General features: G+C 38.3%; 1 protein-coding gene across 1 annotated transcript in view; it reads left to right on the top strand.

The window, feature by feature from the left end:
• Htr1f (5-hydroxytryptamine receptor 1F) overlaps positions 1-18,572 on the top strand; it is a 156,816-nt gene that overhangs the window by 15,646 nt on the left and 122,598 nt on the right. The window contains exon 2 of the mRNA XM_021185292.3: positions 15,361-15,468. The gene's annotated coding sequence lies outside the window, so the exon portion shown is untranslated. The remainder of the gene's footprint in view (positions 1-15,360; positions 15,469-18,572) is intronic.

Raw genomic sequence — 18,572 nt, 5'->3', positions numbered from 1 at the left:
GTTTCATCAGCTCAACTGTCACATGTAAGGTACTCATGAGGCACTAGGAATATGCTTCACTCAGTAAGTTTACATTGCAGTCATGAGGACCTTAGAACTATTCACAGAACTCAGGCTTTTTGTGTTTTGTTTTGTTTTGTTTTGTTTTGTTTTGTTTTGTTTTGTTTTGTTTTGTTTTGCCTGACAGTGTGGTGAAGTAGTTTGTAATCCCAGCAGTGGGCAGGACAGAGGCTGGAAGATCACTGGGACTTACTGAATAGCTAGCCTAGCCAGTTTGGTGAGCTCCTGGCCAAGGAGTCTCACTGTCAGAAAGAAAGACAGAAAGACAGACAGATGGAAGGGAGGGAGGGAGTAAGGGAGGGAGGGAGGGAGGAAGGAAGGAAGGAAGGAAGGAAGGAAGGAAGGAAGGAAGGAAGGAAGGGAGGGAGGGAGGGAGGAAGGGAGGAAGGGAGGAAGGGAGGGAGGAAGGGAGGAAGGGAGGAAGGGAGGAAGGGAGGAAGGGAGGAAGGGAGGAAGGGAGGAAGGGAGGAAGGGAGGAAGGGAGGAAGGGAGGAAGGGAGGAAGGGAGGAAGGGAGGAAGGGAGGAAGGGAGGAAGGGAGGAAGGGAGGAAGGGAGGAAGGGAGGAAGGCATATACCCAGAAGATGCTCCAACATGTAATAAGGACACATGCTCCTTATTTATAATAGCCAGAAGCTGGAAAGAACCCAGATGTCCCTCAACAGAGGAATGGATACAGAAAATGTGGTTCAATTAAACAATGGACTACTACTCAGCTATTAAAAACAATGAATTAATGAAATTTATAGGTAAATGGATGGAACTAGAAAATATCATCCTGGCTGAGGTAACCCCACCACAATAGAACACAGAGGACATATATGCACTCACACATAAGTGGATATTAGCCTAGAAGCTCGGAATACCCAAGGTACAATTGACAAACCACTTAAAACTCAAGAAGAAGGAAGGCCAAAGTGTGGATAGTTTGATCCTTCTTAGAAGGGGAAAATGAAAAATCAAAACAACCCTGAGATTCCACCTCACACCAGTCAGAATGGCTAAGATCAAAAACTCAGGTGACAGCAGATGCTGGCAAGGGTGTGGAGAAAGAGGAACACTCCTCCATTGTTGGTGGGATTGCAAGCTTGTACAACCACTCTGGAAATCAGTTTGGCGGTTCCTCAGAAAATTGGACATTGTTCTACCAGAAGATCCAGCAATACCACTCCTGGGCATATACCGAAAAGATGCTCCAACATGTAATAAGGATATATGCTCCCATAAGAGCCTTATTTATAATAGCCAGAAGCTGGAAAGAACCCAGATATCCCTCAACAGAGGAATGGATACAGAAAATATGGTACATTTACACAATGGAGTACTATGCAGCTATTAAAAACAATGAATTTATGAAATTTTTAGGCAAATGGATGGATCTGGAGGATATCATCCTGAGTGAGGTAACCCAATCACAAAAGAACACACATAATATGAACTCACTGATAAGTGGATATTAGCCCAGAAGCTCAGAATCCTTCTTAGAAGGGGAAACAAAATACCCATAGAAGGAGATACAGAGACAAAGGTTTGGAGCAGAATGGAGGAGCAACCATCCAGAGACAGCCCCACCTGGGGATCTATCCCATATATAATCACCAAACCCAGACACTTTTGTGAATGTCAACAAGTGCTTGCTGACAGAAGCCTGTTATAGCTGTCTCCTGAGAGGTTCCACCAGTGCCTGACAAATACAGAGGTGGTTGCTCTCAGCTTACCATTGGACTGAGCACAGGGTCCCCAATGAAGGAGCTAGATAAAGGACCCAAGGAGCTGAAGAGTTTGCAGCCCCATAGGAGGAACAACATTATAAACTAACCAGTACCCCCCAGAGCTCCCAGGGACTAAGCCACCAACTAAAGAGTACACATGGAGGGACTCATGGCTCTAACTGCATATGTAGCAGAAGATGGCCTAGTCAGTCATCAATAAGAGGAGAGGCCCTTGATCCTGTGAAGGTTCTATGTCCCAATATAGGGGAATGCCAAGATAGGGGAAGCATAGTGAGTGGGCTGGTGAGCAGGTGGAAGACAGAGGGGAAAAGAGGATTCTCAGATGGGAAATGAGGAAAGGGGATAAAATTTGCGATGTAAATAAAGAAAACATCTACTAAAAAATATCATTCAGAAACATAAAAAAGAAATGTAAATAAAGAAAATATCTAATAAAAAAGAAAGAAAAGGAAGGACACAGGTGTACACACACACAAACACCAAACAATAGAGGGAGGGGAGGAGAGAAGAGAGAAGAAAATTGCAAGATTTATACTTAAAACCAATAATAATAATAATTTCTTGTATGCTTCCAATATATGAAAATGTGATTTTCTTCTAACAGCATTTGCAGAGAACATGAATACATATTTTTAAGGAGAAATGTAAAATTGTCATAGTTCTGTAAGAATATCCTCATGGATGCATCTAGCCCTGCAAAGACTTGATGTGCCAGGGTGGAAGAGTACCCAAGGGAGGACCTCCACCCTCTCAGAGGAGAAGGGGAGGAGATATGGGGGAGGGAATGTGGGAGTGGGGACAGGGAGGCAGCAACTGGGATGTAAAGTAAATAAATAATGAATGGAAAAAGAGTATCTTTCTGGAAATTGAATATTCTATCTTTGTTTTTGAAATGTTTTGCTGATGCTAAAAAAATACATTCTTTTGAGACTACTGTTAACTTTTCTGTTGGATTACTTTTAAGGTTGAGAGCACTTTTATGATCATTTAAATATTTCCAGTTTGAATTATTTAGCAGTTTTAGTTTGATTTGACAGTTTGTGTTGGTATTTCTCTAGATTTGTATGTTTCCCCAAACTTTGATACAGTGTCGCCCGATTTATTGAGCTCATTCCTTGAGATATAGTGAAAGGACCTAAGCTTCAATTATGTCATTTAACTTTGTTCTTACTTTAGTTTCATTTTAGGAAAATTTATTAGGTACTTGTGATACTCATTTTTATATTGCATAGGTGATTAATTCCTTTTTTTGTTTGTTTGTTTGTTTTTCAAGACAGGGTTTCTCTGCATATCTCTGGCTGTCCTGGAACTCACTCTGTAGACCAGGCTGTCCTCGAACTCAGAAATCCACTTGCCTCTGCCTCCCAAGTGCTGGGATTAAAGGCATGTGCCACCATTGCCCAGCTGACTAATTCCTATTTTAACATTTTTGTTTGAGGCAAGCTCTCATCGATCCCAAGACTTACTGTGTAGCTGCATTACTCAGAGTGAACAGAACAGATTGAATATATAGATAGAGATATAAACATATATGTATATTGAATGTTTCAGCTGGTCTTCAGTATATGCTGGAATCCAGAAATAGGCTCTAATGTCAGCTCTTGGTTCCAACAGTGATTTGAAGACACTACTTTTAAGGATTTGCTTATTTTTATTTGCTGTGTTTGAATGTGTTTGCCTATGCGTATGTATATGGACAGTGTGTGTGGGTGGGTGTGTGTGTGTGTGTGTGTGTGTGTGTGTGTGTGTGTGTGTTACCTTCAAAGACAAGAACAGGGCATCAGATTCCCTGGAACTAAGCAACAAATGACTGTGAGCCACCATGTGGATGCTTGGAACCCAGCCTAGGTCCTCTGAAAGAGCAGAGAGAGCTCTTCACCACTAAGCCATTTCTCTGTGGTTTTCTGTTTATATATTTTCAATTGATGTTTAGTCTTAGCTCATTTTGACTAGCCTAATTCTGAGAGGCTTATCTAAGATTTCTTTTGTGCTCACACATGGATAGTATTGATAAAGTTTCATTACACAGCTGAAAGTCAGTGACACTGATTCTGAATTGCAACACTGAAGTCCAGCCTTACATCCAATACTTGTCATCTTATTTTACATGGTTGAGTTATACATGCACCATGCACATTAAGGTCACTTTCCAATTTTCCATTGGAAAATTGTACTTTCCAATTTTCCATTGGACCCATTTATTCAATTTATAGCCCGTTATCTACTATGGTGTTGATAACAGGCATTTGGAATTCATGATGCAACTTCCTATGTCAAAATGACTTAATATCCAAATATATCTTGTCTAAGATTAGCTTAAATTAGTTTATAGCCTGCCTTTCTTTAGGAGTGTCTAACATTTGTTGACCTAAATTACTTTTTTTTTTTTTTTTGGATTTTTCTTGCATCCAAGGTAGCATTAAGTTTTTTTTTTATTCAATCTGGATACAAAATTTGATCAATTTCCATTTTACTAAGTTAACTCAACTTTGCTTTTAAATAGTTACTACAGTTATCAGATTCCACGTCACCTAGACCAAGTAACTTTTCAGTGTTTTCTTTTTTAAGGAGAAGGAGAAATATGACTTCTTTATTCTTTTGGGTGAAAATCCATTTTGAAAATTTGTATTTCCAGTGAAATAGGATTTATATAGTTTCTTTTAGACATAAGTTCGGTTCCTTCCATTTTAATTCTGTGGATTGAGGGCCCCCATACCCTATCGGGAAGTTGGAAGAACAAACAGTTTGCAAAAGCATCTTTCTTTGCAAAACGCCTTCATCAGGTACGCGTCTTATAGGCATCTTTCCCACATCTCACTCACCGTGACAAGTCTGTGTGACTCGAGACCACACTTCTCTTTATTAGCAGTCATCCGAGGCTCCAGCCAGGCAGCAGACCTAGCATAATGTGTCATTTTCCTCGTGGTCGATTTGGAGCTAAGGTTTCAGCAGTCCCACAGAAGTGCTGGTTGAGCTGTTAGAATGGTGATCACTTACATCCCACATTTCAACCTTATGAAGAAACGAATTTAAAACTGTCAGGTTTCTACCTCTGCACTAAACTGGCTCATACTCTTTTGAGCAAAGCTTCCTGAAAATTTGGTCAAGAAGCTATTAGACCAGCCGGGCGTGGTGGTGCACGCCTTTAGTCCCACTACTCCAGAGGCAGAGGCAGGCAGATTTCTGAGTTCGAGGCCAGCCTTGTCTACAAGGTGAGTTCCAGGATAGCCAGAAACCCTGTCTCGAATCCCCCCCCCTCCTCAAAAAAGAAAAAGCTATTAGGCTATTAGACCTAATTTCTATAATAACTCAGTTATTTTGTCCTTTGCTCATTTATAAGTTACATCGGTATAAAGCTAGATGCGTGAGGTACTATATACAATATTGGAACATCCCTGGATTGCAGCCTTTAATCCAGTTTGTCTACTACAGGGAGAAGGGAAAGTGGAAACTTCACACAGGAGTTATTATTTGAGAATTTGAGCCAGTGTGTGTGTGTATAGTGAATTCATCTCCTGAAACAAATGTTTTACTAGGTCAGTCTTAATCTTAAACATTAAAATATCCCCTGGCACACTATTGTGGATGCCAAGAAGTACATGATGGCACGAGCCTGATTTGGCTGTCTCCTGAGAGACTCTGAGAGAGCCTAACAAATGCAGAAGCAGAGGCTTGTAGTCAATCATTGGACTGAGCATGGGGTCCCCAATGGAGGAATTAAAGAAAGTACAAAAGAAGCTGAAGGTATTTGTAAACCCATAGAAAGAACAACAATATTAACCAACCAGATCTCCAGAGCTCACAAAGAGGGACCCATGGCTCTAGCCGCATGTGTACCAGAGGATGGCCTTGTTAGGCATCAGTGGGAGGAGAGGCCCTGGGTCTTGTGAAGTCTTGATGGATGCCCCAGTGTAGGGTAATTCGACAGTGGGGAGGTGGGAATGGGTGGGTGGGTCAGGCAATACACTAATAAAAGCAGGGGAGGGGGATTGGGATAGAAGGCTTAGGGGAGGGGCACAGGAAAGGGAATAGAATTTGAAATGTAAATAAGTAAAATATCCAATAAAAAAGAAAGCCAAAAGGAAAAAAATATCTATCCTCTTGCTCTCTTCCAAATAAATAACATCTTTCTTTTTTTGAAATAATATTTTTTATTTTATTTTTAAGATTAGTATATAATTACATTATCTTCCCCTTTCTTTTTCTTCCCACAAACCATCCTGTATATCATTCCTTACTCCATTTCAAATTCCTTTTCCTTAATTGTTGTTGCATGCATATACATATATACATACATATTTCAAAACATAAGCCACTCAGTCTATACAATTTAACACCTTTAAGTAAACTATGACTTTGTATCTACATTTAGGTGCCCTTTGAAAAACAGTTCTATTTCTCTTTCTGTTGATTCCCTCTTTAAGACCTTAATTAAACTTCATGTAGGAGACAATTTATGCATTGGAGAAATTTATGTTCATGGTTATCTACATTTTTTGTTTGTTTATTTGTTTTACATCCATCCTACCAAAAATTTGGATATCTCAGCTTCAACTAATGTTCTTCTTCAGAAAACTCTCCCATATTGGAAAAAAAAAAAAAGAAAAGAAATCGGGTGGTTTTTTTTAACAGTATTACAGAAATTCTCAGTTCTTTTCTAGCCCTGTGCTCCTTAAATCTTAACCCCTGGTACACTATCTATTTTCAAAGCAACTAGAAGCATAACATAATTAGAAATTATATGTATATTACCATTCATTTTGCCAGCACAGATCCACAATTGTACCCTGGAAAGTCTTAGGCCAGAATCATTTGGAAATTCTATATATATATATATATATATATATATATATATATATATACTTCCAAATAGCAATTATGTGGTCTGGGCAGTCAGGAGGCAGCTGCTTGCAAGTAAGAGGACTTGAGTTCATTCTGCAAAAGCTACCCAAAGGAGCAGGTGCAGTGATATACTTGGAATTCTGACACTGGGGAGGTAGAGGTAGGTGAAATGGGAGACTTGCAGGCTAGCCAGGAGAGCCTATTCTCAGCCTGCTCAGTTTCAAAATTAAAAACAAAACAAAACAAAAAAACATAATGTATAGCACCCGTGGAATGAGACCCAAGCTTGTCCATTGGCTTCCACACACACACATGCACACTTGTATGGTTATATGTACACACATATGCCCCTGCACACATACCAACAAAAAAATAATATTACGTACACTCTTATATAATGCCCACTCTGTGGTGTGGAATCAATCTAAATGTGAAAAGCAAATTAATATTTTTATGAAAAAAAATATGCATATTCATATATATCACATTTATAAATAAAGCTGTGATAGACTAAAAGTAAACATATAGCTCAACCTCGCATCAGTTTATACATAAAAATTCCCCTCACCAAAATTTTACCTGTAAGCCATAGAATACGTGCTCATAAATCCAGACCCGAGACAATTCATTGACACAATTTGTATCATTATTCACAACAGTACCTTACTTCACCTTCCATTAGATGCTCATTTTGGAACCGATCAAAATTAAACACAAACCATGCTCACAAAACTGTTAAGTTCTCTGATACTCAGGCTTTCTGGGTTGTCTAAATGATTAACCCTAGATCGGTCTTTTGGTTAAGTAGAGTTCTGTTATGAGAAAGAAATATCTCTACAAATCAGCACACAAACAGCTTCAGTTACAGTCTTTCTTAGCATAGTTAAGTTATAGCCTTACAAAGAAGCTAAGAAAACCCACGAATAATGTAAGGACAGAGTAAAATTGATGGGTCTCATATTTTATTAGTGAGAACTCTTTGAACTATCAGGGTGTGGTCAAAATCACTCAAATATGGAGTGGAGAAAACTCAGTTCTGAAAGATAGGCCTAAGCAAAGTTTTAACATTTAAACTCTGAAGAGAAGTTTTAAGTTCTCAGTGGAAGCCCTTTGGCTGGTGGTATTCTGCCAAATGTGTAACTGGTAGAGAGAAAGGAAAAGCCCCTTTCAATTTGCAACTTTCAGTGTAAATACTCTCACTTCAAGCTGCTCCTTTAAAGCCACTGAATAGGCTCATGATACCTGCCCAGTGATACTCATAAGCCAGTTAGATCCAGCCCCAGAAAACAACTGGCATAACCTTGTTGCACTTCATGGTTCCCCAGCTGTATGAGAGCAAGCTGAAACCCATAAGGGATGACTTGTGGTTAGGGGTATGTACTTTTGTGCTTAAAAATCACAAATGTGCCAGTGTGGGATGAATTACCCATTTTTACATAGGAGTCAAAGGACTCCCTTTGGGAGTTGTTTCCCTCCTTCCACCAGACTGGTGCAAAATTGAGCTCAGGCATCACAGGACTATCCTGCCAACCCAACTGTAAGATGACAGAGAAACGGATCTCCTTAAAACCCAGTACTATGACCTACTGCATGCCATTGGCAAAGGTACTTTATCTCGTTATTTTTTTTTCTTGGTGATAAAAAGTATAAATGTTTGGAAAATAGAACATGTATTGAGATATGCATTTAGGTTGCTAAGCAAACCTATCTACTATATGAGTTACCTCACATAATTATTAAGAATGAGGATACTTAAAATCTAGGCATTATCCAATATGTACTACATTATTATCTGCTATAATACTCATACTGAATAGTAAGTAGCTCTTTGGAACTTACGGCATCTATCTCATGGAACTGCTGTGTCCTTGGACTGATGACTTTATCAGCCCTCCCTGCTCTCTTTGCAATCATTATGCTACTCTGTTTTTATGACTCCCACATTCCCAGGCCTAATTGATTTATGGGTGAGACTCTAAAATATCAGAACCATTTAGCAAACACCAGGTAATGATTTAAAATATAAAAAAAAATATGAGCATATCTGGCATATAAACAGACTACAAATTATTTTCTTTTTGGCTTCTGTATTACTCACTTCTTTCTTCCTGTCCTTACTCCTCAGAAATCTGCAATGAGGTCAGAAGATTGAGCATAATTAGGAAAGAGATTACTAATAGTTTCAGTATTTATAGTCCTGTGCAAGCACCTACATGGCTTCATTATGTAGGACGAATAGTCCCAGAAGGATGCAGATTGGGAGGAATGCTATACCACCATTTGCTTTCTTTTCTTTCTTTCTTTTTTATTAGGTATTTTCTTTATTTACATTTCAAATTTTATTCCACTTTCCTAGTTTCCCCTCCAAAAACCCCCTATCCCCTCCCCCCTTCCCCTGCTCACCAAACCCACTCACTCCCACTTCCCCGATCCTGGAATTCCACTATACTGGGGCATAGAACCTTCACAGGATCAAGGACCTCTCCTCCCATTGATGACCAACAAGGCCATTCTCTGCTACATATGCAGCTAGAGCCATGAGTCCCACCATGTGTACTCTTCGGTTGGTGGTTTAGTCCCTAGGAGTTCTGGGGTACTGGTTAGTTCATATTGTTGTTCTTCCTATGGGACTGCAAACCCCTTCAGCTCCTTGGGTACTTTTTTGAGCTCCTTCATTGGGGACCCTGTGCTCAGTCCAATGGTAGGCTGTGAGCATCTACCTTTGTATTTGTCAGGCACTGGTGGAGCTTCTCAGGAGACTGCTATAATAGGATTTTGTCAGCAAGTATTTGTTGGTATTCACAAAAGTGTCTGGGTTTGGTGACTGTATATGGGATGGATCCCCAAAGAGTATTGAAACAATTCTGACCATGGCACATTCAGTCACCTTCATGACTTGATTTTGCCACATGAACTTGCAGCCTCCAAGACTGAGGAAAATGAAGTCAGGGATTGTGGAAGAGGCATTAAATGGTCTAGCCTATGCCATTTTCCCCAAGAATACAGTTCCAGAAAGGGTGGAAATAATAAACAGCTCTTGGTATATAAGAAACAAGAAAGGTGTATGAGCCTGACTTTTAAGGGGTACAAGCCTGACATTTCACATGGTGTTTGAAATATTTTGGGGAAGATAATCATATTTAAAGACATTTTGAATCAAACAAATTCTTTATGATTTTTTTAAAGATTTATTTATTTATTATATATAAGTACACTGTAGCTATCTTCAGACACTCCAGAAGAGGGCGCCAGATCTCGTTGTGGATGGTTGTGAGCCACCATGTGGTTGCTGGGATTTGAACTCTGGACCTTCAGAAGAGCAGTCGGGTGCTCTTACCCACTGAGCCATCTCACCAGCCCCTATGATTTTTTAAATTAAAAGATAATTGTGGTTTTATCAGGACACACACACTAAAGTTGTTGGGCACCACTATCAAATGAAATCATGGTGTCTAGTGTTTTCTTCCTAGTTATCATATTTGAAGATGCATACACTATAGTATGCATAGTTACTTTACAGACAGACACAAACCAACAATGAAGAAAAAAGTGTGGTCCATATTCATAGAAGATAAAAATCAATGAGTGATAATATATGGATGATCTAAGTAGTACAAATTACCACTCAAGACATTTAAACCACTAGACAAAGGGAATAATATGATAATAGCTGTTTCTTCCTACAGCTACAACTTTTATTAATTCAAATTCAAAACTTATTTGGCGCCACAGCAAACGTAGAAATCATTGATACCTACAGACACCAAAGAACAGTCAATCAGGTTGCATGTTTGGTGTCCTTATTAAAGCCAGAGTGATACCTTCAAGATTTGATTCCCCTACTTCCAATGACCTGGAGAAAGTACACTTTGTAATATACAAAACACAAAATAATTACTACAAGTGTTCATTAAATAATAACTTAACCTACTAAGTGCTATGAAATACATTACACTGAATTATTTTCTCAGTCTCATTTGCAGATAATCTGGTGGAATCTGAAACATGACAGGAGGGTATGGTTAATAAAAAGATAAATTTGCTAACAAGCAGTTGTAATGAAGAAAGAGGGCTTAACTGGAGTGAATGGGAAAATATTATTCCCCTCTAGTGGTTATCATTAAAATCACCATTGTCCCTCAAACAATCATCAACTCCCACTCTACCTTGTTCGTTGTAAAAGTAACTTTCATTGGCCTGGTATTATTGTTGTCTAAGAGGTTTACTGCTGAATAAGCTCACTGTTTCTAGCTCTTTCTGAACTCTGGCTGACTGGGTCAACTCAGCTGTTCTGGCCCAAACTCCTCACCAAGCTGACTGATTCTAGTTGGTTTCCCTTGGCTTCTGACTAATTGCTCTGCTTGGCCTTAAACTAACTCTGGCAATCTGTTCTAATCTTTTTGCTCATTATCTGTTTCATTCTATTTTCATCTCCAACCTCTCTGTAAATTTATCCCTGTAAAAAACTTCTCTCTCTCTCTCTCTCTCTCTCTCTCTCTCTCTCTCTCTCTCTCTCTCTCTCTCTCTCTCTCTCTCTCTCTCTCTCTCTCTCTCTCTCTCTCTTCTTAAATAGTTTCTCTTTCCTGTCTGTTCTTGTGAGAATTGGGTGTATCATATCTCTGCCTCATTCTGCCAAATCTTTCTCTGATTCTGCACTTTGTCTGCCCCTCAATTAGATGTAACTTTCAAACATGGCAGCTTCCTACAAATTAACCTTACCTACATTATCTGGGATTAAAGGTGTGTATTCCAGCCAGAACATACAAGATCTGGAAGGTCTTTGTATGGAATCTCTTGCCAGAGCAGCCATGTTGCTGGGTTAAAATTCATTTATAATCCCTGGGCAGCATTTGACTATAATTTCCTCAAACTACTTCATCAGTTTTTTTTTTCAATTACTTTCTATGATAAAGGTCTCTTGATCATTCTGATATTTAAACTCTTCTTTTCATAATTTGCTTTCATTTTTCTTGAAGACAAATGGAGTGCAGTAAAGCAGGAGAATGGAAAGTGATGAAGTCAAATGTCTTTAATGTAATGTTGGAACTCTTTACCATCTGGTTCCTTCTCCAATTCCAACTTCAAATATAGACTAAATTCATTTGTAATTATGTTTTTCTTGGTGCAGAACTTATTAGCAATCCTAAGCAAAATCTTTTCAGGATCGGGCATTGGTAGCACTTGCCTTTAATCCCAGCACTTGGGAGGCAGAAGCAGGCAGATTTCTGAGTTTGAGACCAGCCTGGTCTACAAAGTGAGTTCCAGGACAGCCAGGGCTACACAGAGAAACCCTGTCTCAAAAAAATCTTTTCAGTGTCTTTTATAAAATGTGTGTTTGTACACTTATGGTTGAATTTACAGCAAGTATGTATCTATCAAGCATGAAAATATCCCCCATTTTCACTATGCCATGAGCTTCTGAATGGCAAAGAAAAAAATCTATGATCCTATGTTGTTAGTGAATGAAATAAACTTTAAGAAAAATCAACAAATGCACATTTAATCACTAAAAACAATTAACAAATGCTAACTAATTCTTACTAATGCCTCTGTCAAGTCTCTAAGCTTCTTTGTGTGTTTTGGGGGGGTCATTGTTGTTGTTAAAGGACAGCAAGCTTTTCATCATATAGTATTTTATTTTATAAAGTAGAAGTGTTCTGATGGCTCAGCAGTAGTTTGGATTTGTAGATGAATCATAGCTAAAACTAGTAAAAACAAAGGAACAACTAACATATTGGTTCTGAATTATTTTCTTATAAAGCAGGGACCAGGAGACAGAACAGTGGAAACATTACAGATTAGGTAACACTGTGTTATGGCAAGTTACTTCTTTTGTGTAAGGATTAAAACAGAGAGAACTTCATTATCATTCTGTGAAGTTGGCCTGTTTGGGAAATGTCATCTTTGCAATCCTGACTTCTTAGGAGCTCAGATAAACAGCTTGGTATCTGCTTGGTTCTATGGAGTAGAGCGTGGATGGCTCCAGCTTTGTTTTTTGCCTAGTCCTTTGGTGCACCTTCTATAAGCTTAGTCTAAAACAGTGCCCTCCTTAACTTTTCTTAGACAATTTATCTTAAAGGGGAAGATAATTTTTACAACACCTTTCCACTTAAAATCATATAATTTTTTGCTTTATAACAAAAAGAAATTGATTGCAAAATTATTTTTGTTAGTGTAAGATTTTATGTGCACTAAGTAGACCAATGAAGTATTATGGGTCTGTTGCCTTACTGAACTTTCAAAGAGCCAAATGTGTGCATTTGTGCATGCATGCAGCATACATGTGCGCATGCACACACACACACACCCCAAATGGAATAAAACGAAGTACAAGTAATTACAAAGCACTTCCAGATTTTGACTTTTATTAATTTCTACATTTCCCAACAGATAATAATATATCATCCTTACTAATTTGGCAGTCACATGTTTGAGTGCTATCAAGGACAGGATTACTCTATTTAATGTGATAGCATTGTGAATCATTCTATATCATTATGATTCTATTGGGTTTTACAGTCCTGAAAGCTGAGATACAATTCTTTATATGATATAATGATACAGTCATAGAAAGCATCTTTGATATTGACAGAGACTTATTGACTGTTAATTAACAACACAGTAAGCAACAGAAAATGCATATGCTTTATAAAAGAATCAATCCTTCTTTCTAACCACATTCAAAAATTTATCCACACAAGGATTTGCATGTTAACTAGCAAAGCTTTGTGAATCCACAGTGCTGTACCAGTTGAGAAGGCTTCCCTTGCTACAGTACTGAGGGCTTTGGTTCTGAATGTGAACTAAGCAAAGCTTTTGCAGTGTGCTGCACACTGAAAGTCATTACAGGCTTTCCTCTATCTGGCTTGTCCTCTATGGCTGGCAATTTTTCCAGTGATCTTACTACTCTCAGTAAGTTTAAACATTAAAGGTTTTTTTAACTTTTTAAAGGTAAAGTTACCAATGTGCTTTAAATGAGTGCCACGGATCTCATCACTCACTGACTTTGCAAATGCTTCCTTGGTACTAGTGCTCAGGTTGCAGATGCATGCTAAATAAAGCACAGCTCTGTCAAATTCAGGAGAGTTGAGAGAAAGGTATTCATCCTCAGAGATGGAACTGTCAAGCATGAACTCATGAGAAACTGCAGAAACGGCACTCTACTTCTCTAGGATTCTAAAATGTCAGCATTAACAGGTAAAAGAAGAGTGCTTGTGGCTTATTCTTGGTTGTGCTAGAGAAATCCACAAGTGTGGTGAAGCTCTTGGACCATTGCCTGTATCCGTTGCTGCTCTTTTGAAGAGCTCTCAAAGTGGGACACTGTTGAAAATATCAAACATCCCAATGAATGAGTCATACCCTGTGAAGAACTGCACTTAATATATCTGATAAATTTTCAGGTATGTTTTTTATTGACATTATTGATATATAACTAACCAGTGAGTTTGTGGTAGGAACATGCAGAGTAGTGTTCCCTCTGTAGTTATTGGCTTATCTTAATTAGGTTTAAGCAATCACATCAACAACATTCATGGAAGAGCGGTTGTACTATACACTCACAGCCTCTTTTCCTTGGTTTTTGTGTGTTTAGAGTATTAACAGTTATTTTTCTAGCATTACATGTAGAAAAATTATAGAGTAGATAGATAATAAATAGATAACAGGTATATGATAAAGAGACAAATAGATGATAGATACAAATATGGTAGATGATATATTGACATAGATATATGACTGATAGACTGATTGATGATAGACTGATAGATTGATAGATATTTAATAGAAAGATGATAGAGAGACAGAGAAACATAGACAGATGATAGACAGTACTCAGCACTGTAATTTAGAGGTGATTGTAAGCACACAGATAGAGGTGCATAGGTTATAGGCAAACCTGACACTACTTTAAATAAATAACTTGAGTATTCATGGATTTTGCTATGCACTGCAGGTCTTGTAACAAATCTCCTTGGATACCAAGAAATAAGTGTAATTCTTCCTCCGTGGTGTGTACTAAAGGAAGAGAGGCAACTGAGACACTTAAGAGCCTCAGTTTGACGTACCAAGGTTGCACATTTCCTATGCACGTGGAAAACCTAGAAATAAACCTGTATTTAACCCTCCAGGCAAGTACCCCACTGAGGGAGGAGGCTGCTCCAACAGCAGGAGAACTTGGGGGAAGAGGGAAGGCAGAAGATTTTGGTACCTCAGGACTAAGTATCTTCCCAGAGACATTGGTCCACAGACTGAACCTCTGAGTGGCAGCACTGACAGGCTTCTCTGATACTACCTCATCTCAGTTTTCCACACATCTTCCTTGGCCCTACTTCTTTGTTACTAAATGCTTTTCTGTACACCCACTGGCACTATCATCTAGATTTATAGGCTTGAAAGCTATTACATTTATTATTCTCTACTTAGATACTGTGCAATGTGTTTGCAAATTAACTCAGGTTACTTTAAATTTAACTCAAATTATAGCAAGTGTGACTAATCCAAAATACATTGTATGCATTTGTGACTCATGAAATAAACTAATTGTTTTACAATTGAAGATAATATCCATGTGATTCTTTCCTTCTCTTGAAGTCTCAATTTCATATCATGTTTCATTGTAAAGGGTGTTTATTAGTAGAGAAAAGAACAGGCAATTTATTGTGGGTGGAAACTTTTCAGAGGCATCAAAAGAAAACCGTTTCCTTTGTTGTTTGCTTGTTTGTTTTTAGGGAAAGCTGAGTTGAGATGGCATTGGACTGTGAACGGCTGACTAATTTCTCACCAGATCAGGAGGTGAAGTGAGGATGAAGACCAACAGTTGAGCCTGCCACACCACGGTGAGCACTCTTACAACTAAGTCAGGAAGAAAGGATTATGCTAAGAGCTTATGAAAAATGAAAAATACAATCTAACAGGGAAAGAAATCAAAGCAGAGAGACAGGAAAGGAGTGAGAAATGCTCTGAGTCCTGTTCCCAGTGCCTAACAGTGCTGTTCACTGATAGGTTCTGTTAAAATAAAATAACATGTTGAAGAAAAATATAAATAGTTTATTCTGGGTGAAATATGAGCTATCAAAGATTCAAGTTATATTGAATGACATATTCCACCGTGGATGATGGTCTGTGAACTTATTTTTTTTGAAAACAAAAAAATCCCAGAACAAAACAAAGTCGTCGTTCAATACTTTATTAACCACGTTGGTAGGAGCCTCAAGTAGGCAGGCTGCTGCAAACTGGAGTCTCTTATATAGGTCTCAGATGCTGTCTTTGGCTCCTACACTCTTAGTTAGGGGGATGTTGTCCACAGGCCAGCAAATAGTGTTACATTTCAGGAAGATTGCATAATATTCATAAGAATGTTAAACCATGCGTAAAAGGTAAGATACACAGCTAATACTGTGCTTAACAATGGCCTGGATGGTTTTAAATCTCTACTTACAACATTTCTTCCCCCCTTAGGCATGATGCTCTGGTTATCCAAAGTTAATCAATCAGAAGGGTCTTGGATACACGTGCAAGGGGCTGGGGATGTAGTTCAATGAGAGAGTGCTTTCCTGGGATGTAAAAACCTGAATTCTAACCCAAGCATAGCAAGAAAGTAAAAATAAGTACGTCCTTACATTTAAAAAAATTACAAAGGGGCTGGAAAGATGCCTCTGCAGTTAAGTGTCTGCTGCTTTTACAGAAGACAACAATTTTTGTTCCCAGTACCCACATCAGATGGCTCAGAACTTCCTGCAAGTCCAGATCCAGGCTACCAGAGGACTTTACAGGCACTGCACACATATGGAATGCACACACACACACACACACTCACACATTTTCCAAGTTTTTAAAATAATAGATTAAGATATGTTTTATGTAAGAATGGTGGCTCCTATCTGTAATCCCAGGGCTTGAGAGGTTGACACAAGTTGACTCTCTTGAGTTTAAAAACAGCAGGGGACTACACAGTGAATCCAGATGAGCCTGAGCTACAGAGAGAGGCCCTGCCTCAAAAAAAAAAAAAATGGTGTAGATGAGTCTCCTTCTAAGAAGCTCAGACTACTGTTCACCAGTATCAGTGGTCTTTAATGGTAAAAAAAAAAAAAAAAAAAAAAAAAAAAAACATTTCAGCTGGAACATACTAAAGGGAAGCAGCAGAGAAACTTGGAGATGGGGTTATAGAAATATTTGGGTGCACATACATAACTTAAAGTGTATGTATTTCATGAAGTGTTTATAAAAGATGACAAGCAACATAGCACACAGTGTGAGGAAGAAATCCTATAGAATTTAAGGTTAACAATCTTACCACTACTCATCATCATTTAGAAATCTACTTTGTCAATATTTCAAAAGAAGATAGTAAGCTTTGGTAAAATGAAAACTTGATTATAGTTCATATCTTCACGAGATTTCCCCAAGTGCTATGTTGCATGCATTGCTCATGTTGCCTACTTCCCATGGTAAAGAGATGATTCATAGCATAGCTGTGTGGTATACAGCCAGTGAAATCTGTTTGCATTGCCTGTGACTCTAAATGGGCATGAGAAATCATGGTACCTCCTTATCTTGGGAAAGAGTAGAGGTTAGAAATCCTACTGTCCTTGCTCAGGTGTCCTGACAGGTCTATCAGACCCACTAGATGATGTTATTCAAATCAAGTAAGCTTTTCAAGATCTGTTATATTTATTAGCAAAATGGTGAAAATAATATTCGCCTGCAAAACCACACATAGTTGTCTTGATACATTGAGGAATTCTTTGTAAAGCAAGTTTTTTATATGTATGCATATTGCTATTATTTGTTTCATTGTTGTTGTTTGAGAGAAGATATCACGGTATAGCTCAGGATAACCTGGAACTCAGTGTCACCTAGACTGACCTGGGGGTTAAGATTAGAGGTTTGTGCCACCATAATAGTGACTTATGCACATTATTATTATTTTTAAAACTAGTGCACCTAATTCAAGAGCCACAAAGCCCCTGGTTAAAGTAAATGTGTCCCCAAACAAAGCCAAAATCACAAATATCACAAAGCAGCTCCTAGCAAAAGGGGGGAGGTAGGTTGTAGAGATGGGTGAGAGGACGGGAAAAGTAAAGACTAATCAAAATACATTATATACATGTATAAAGTTGTCAAATTAAAATTAATTAATGAAAAATTAGTGCAACCTTAGAATAATCATGTTGTCCTATATGTATCCCAATATATGCCACATCATGTAAGTCCTATTACAGTTAAATGATATTTATCTAAGTGGATGGCCATATTGTGCTGTGTGTGGCAAAAACTTGAGCAGTTTCCACTGTCATAGTTCTCTATATTAGATTTGTAGAAGCCCAGTGACCTCATTCTCCTTGGAAATGTTTGTAGATGGTTTCCTCTTCACACAGAGTTGTTCCTTATTGTGGCAGAGGATGTTGTTTCTGACTCTAGACATTCCGGTGCAGTCTGCTTCTTCGCTTATCTCCTTTCTGAAGATCTCTGCACGTTAGACACTTCATTTTTCACTGTCTACCCTCATTCTCAACACTGAGGTTTTCCTAATTGGACATATAGTCAAAGAATAAAAAGGAAGACGTCCATGAGATTTATACCTCCATCCCTTAATCTGTCAAAACTTCTGGAGTTATATATTAAAGCACATACAGCTATACAGGTCTTTTTGTATGTCTAACCAACATATCAAAATAAATATATATCAAATCAACCTCTCTAACCCCCCATCAACTCTTCTCTTCTCAAATACAATCACAATTTTTGCCACCCGTTTCTCTCTTTCCTGGACCTTCAGCCCCTTAGCACATCCTATTGGTCTTGCACCGATACATATTCCTCAACATCATTATAAACTGTCTCTTTGGGTCTTTGGACCCTATTTCAATTACATCTTATAGAACATACATCTGTTTCCTTATAGACCACACCCCATTAATATATCACATTTATCTTTTTT

This window comes from Mus caroli, unplaced genomic scaffold, assembly GCF_978045245.1.
Source record: "Mus caroli unplaced genomic scaffold, Mus_caroli_1 scaffold_17, whole genome shotgun sequence".
Taxonomy (NCBI): domain Eukaryota; kingdom Metazoa; phylum Chordata; class Mammalia; order Rodentia; family Muridae; genus Mus; species Mus caroli.
The sequence above is the reverse complement of the archived record's forward strand: the minus strand, read 5'-3'. Positions and strand labels throughout refer to the sequence as shown.